A 3742-nucleotide genomic window follows, 5' to 3' on the forward strand; every position below is an offset into this window, starting at 1 on the left:
TACCAAAGTCAGAAAGTGTTTAGGCTTGTGTAAACACGAAATGTGTTAGGCACGTTGTAACCAACAACAGAGAATAAACTCCCCAGCCAGACCGACATGTGAAATTGTCATTCACCCATTAAATAACGAAAGATACTACAGTCATTCCTACGGTAGACGCCTCATATAACACGCGGACATATAATCAACGACCTCACCAGCCAGGACTCAAACCCTAGACCTCATGAGTGTGACCAGGGAAAGCTACCCACCATGCCAAAGACACTAAAAGCTATCCTAGACTATTTTATATTTCACACAGAACCTGTTCATCGAGCTGATGGCGCCGTGAACCTCCCATTGGGGATTGCCCATGCCACTTATGATGGTCACACGCATCAGGTCGAGGGTTCGAGTCCTGGCTGGTGAGGTCGTTGATTATATGTTCAAGTCCGCGTGTTATATGGACTAAAATGAAGTATATATGGTACTTCGTGTTTCAAACCAGCTGGATTCGGTAAATGCTTCCCACCACATAAGTGGCAAGGGCAATCCCAATGGGAGGTTCACGGCGCCATCAGCTCAATGAACAGGCTTTATGTAAAAATATAATAGTCTAGGATTACAACTTTGTCTTTGCGCTGGCATGGTAGATGCTTTCCTGGTCACATGCATAGGTCTAGGGGTTCGAGTCCTGGCTGGTGAGGGTCGTTGATTATATATAAAAAAAAATATATATATATATATATATATATATATATATATATATATATATATATATATATATATAAATTAATGGAATGTATAAAGGTCGTTTAAAATATCTAGACCAGTGGTTTCTCCTTTTATCATTCCATTCCCCCCTTGAGAATTTTCAACATCCATATGGCCTCCTTCATTTTCTCCCCCAAAAAAACTAATGTTGAAAAATAAAATGCAGATGAAGAGAATACCTTTTATTTCCGGGTTGACAATCATCATTATCTTATATTTTGATAGACTTACGCAGTTTACATAACTGGCGTCACTAGACTAGAGTGACTACTAGACAAGCCTCACCAAACTTGAATTTTGGTTGGGGAAAAGTTCATATGACCTCTGCATATTTTGTCGCCCAGCTCAATGGAAGGCTGACATTGTTTCCTTTCAGTCAGGTGACTGATCCGGGTTGTGTCACTGACAATGCTATCTCATATTAGGTCACATTCAGTCGGTTCCGGCTTTTTACTCTTTATATGTAGAAGGGTGGAAACCAGATTGGCATAAATAGGTAATTGAAAAAAGGCAAGAGGACTCGAAGTGCAATCTCGCTAACTTTGGATAAACTGATACATTGAGCACCAGAATACAGTCACAGATCTTTCTTCATAGAGATCTTTGGCAGCAGAATCGTGTGAGATCAAGAAATTCGTCCTGAACATCATGAACTCTTGCTAAGAATATTGTGTGACTATTTAGAATATCAGTGGTTCTCAACCTTTTTCACTCCACGAGGATGTTGAAAATTCCTCAAGAAGGGGGGTTTGAGGAATTTTCAATATCCTCGTGGCCTCCTTCATTTTTCCCCCAGAACAGACAAACAGACAAGTGATAAAGACTAAAGAATGATAAAGAAGGACAGATAAATAGGACAAGAGTTAAAATGGCAAACACACACACACACATTCACATACATAACACGCCCATGCACTCACACATAAAGCACACATACAGTCATACACAAACATGCACACAGGTAAACATTCACACTCAAGCTAGCGAGCTGAAGTGTACTTCCTGTAAGCAAGAACACGCCTCCTTTGACAAGCACTGCCCAACTTGGAAGAATGAGAAGAATAGTGAGTCATACCAATTTATCACTAAAAATGGTAGGATTAAATAAGTAAAGAATGAATGAGTATGAACAAGAATGGCACCAATAAATAAGGAAATAATTAATAAAGGACGTGTATAAATATTTCACCCACGTAAAGCAGCGACCACATGAATTATGAAACAAAATAAGAAACACCAATTACGGAGTATATTATGCTTGAGTCAAGCTCAAACACAATATGTGGTCAGAGACAACACACTCCACTGTTTTCGTGATGGTATCCCAGGCCAGACTGAGATCATTCGGTCCTATCACCACTTGCAAAGGGATAACACACGGACACGTACTGAACAAGTCAGTTCAGCAGCTCGGCTCCTGCGCCTGTCACACAGACAGGGACTGGACCTATGAAATCTTAAATAATCCGTAAAAAAAAAAAAAAGCACCAGAGTATGTAAATATTAAAATTGTATTGTCGTTATGATTAAACAAAATGACAAAAAAAGAATGAAAATTCTCTTCTGCCAAGTCAAAATAAGTAATACAAGTTTTACTCAATTCAGATTCCCAGCATTATTTGGAAACGTACAATTTATAACAGCTCGCCGTGGCTTCCCTAAATTCTTGCCGTGGCTCCCTTGGGGGCCATGGCCCCCAGGTTGAGAACCACTGATTTAGATGATAGGAGAGCACAAATTCAATTTGGAAACTTTATGGGAACTATGTTTAATATCAAGAGTGGAGAACCTCAAGGAGGATGCCTTTCTCCAACACTATATACAATTTATACCTCAGACACACCTCAACCTACCCCCTTTAGCGAACATGTAATGTTTGCTGTTGATATCACTCAAATAGTATCATACCCAGGGAAATCAACCCAATTTATGGCAAGCTACATGGCAACAGCGATAAAAAACATAACTGACTTTGAGAAAAAATGGAAAATCAGGACAAATATGAACAAATTCAAGATACTACCAATACCCAAGATCAAAACAAGTCCAGTAATAGTCGATCAGGAACTATACCCATACAACACTGAAGGCAGAATGCTTCGACTAAAACTAACAAACAGAGGATATGTAACTAACATAAGAGATAAAGAACGTCAGGCAAGAATAAGACTAGCAAAAATAAAACGATTTAAGAACCTTTGTATAAATAGCAAAAGAAATATTTATATAGCCCTTGTCAAATCAATTATGGACTACCCACCCATCCCATTAAACACCCTTAGTAAACGAGCATTAAAAGGTTACAAACAGTTCAAAATATAGCCCTCAGATCTATTTATAGCATAAAATATACAGACCACATCAATAATAAACAGCTACACGAGAGAGCAAACCCCCAAGCAATCAATGTAGAAATACACAAGGCCGCAAAGATTTGGAACAAAGTGACGGAACTCAACACAGAAACTTACCAAAACTGGATAAATAATATAGATAATGAAGAAATCCAAGAACATGGTTCGTTTAAATCAGCCAGAAAGAAAGTAACTGAACCATCTCCTACCCCATTATACACATACAACTTTAATAGAGAGAATAAAAGATGAGAGTGACCTACCAGCTCCACTAAGAACCTGACAGGCCTCTCCATACAGTGTACTTTAGACTAACACAACTAACATTTAACTAACACCTTAGCAAAAAAAAAAAAAATAATAGTGACTACCCTCCCAGCCACACAAGGACCTGGGAGGGCTCACTAACTCCACCACAGTTAAAAAAAAAGAAGTATAATAAGCAGCGCCATATAAGTAAACCAATACAATTACAAAGGTCTGATGACCCGAGGGAGCAAAACAAAGATAAAAAACCAATAGATAAGATGAAGCGATCTGGTTGAGCCCAGACTCTTCATACTTCTACTGTATTTCAGTTTCACCACTTCTCTTCAATCCCTGATAATCTTCTTTCACCTCAAAACTCATGACTC

Source organism: Homarus americanus, unplaced genomic scaffold (genome assembly GCF_018991925.1).
Source record: "Homarus americanus isolate GMGI-L3 unplaced genomic scaffold, GMGI_Hamer_2.0 scaffold57980, whole genome shotgun sequence".
In the NCBI taxonomy this organism is placed as follows: Eukaryota; Metazoa; Arthropoda; class Malacostraca; order Decapoda; family Nephropidae; genus Homarus; species Homarus americanus.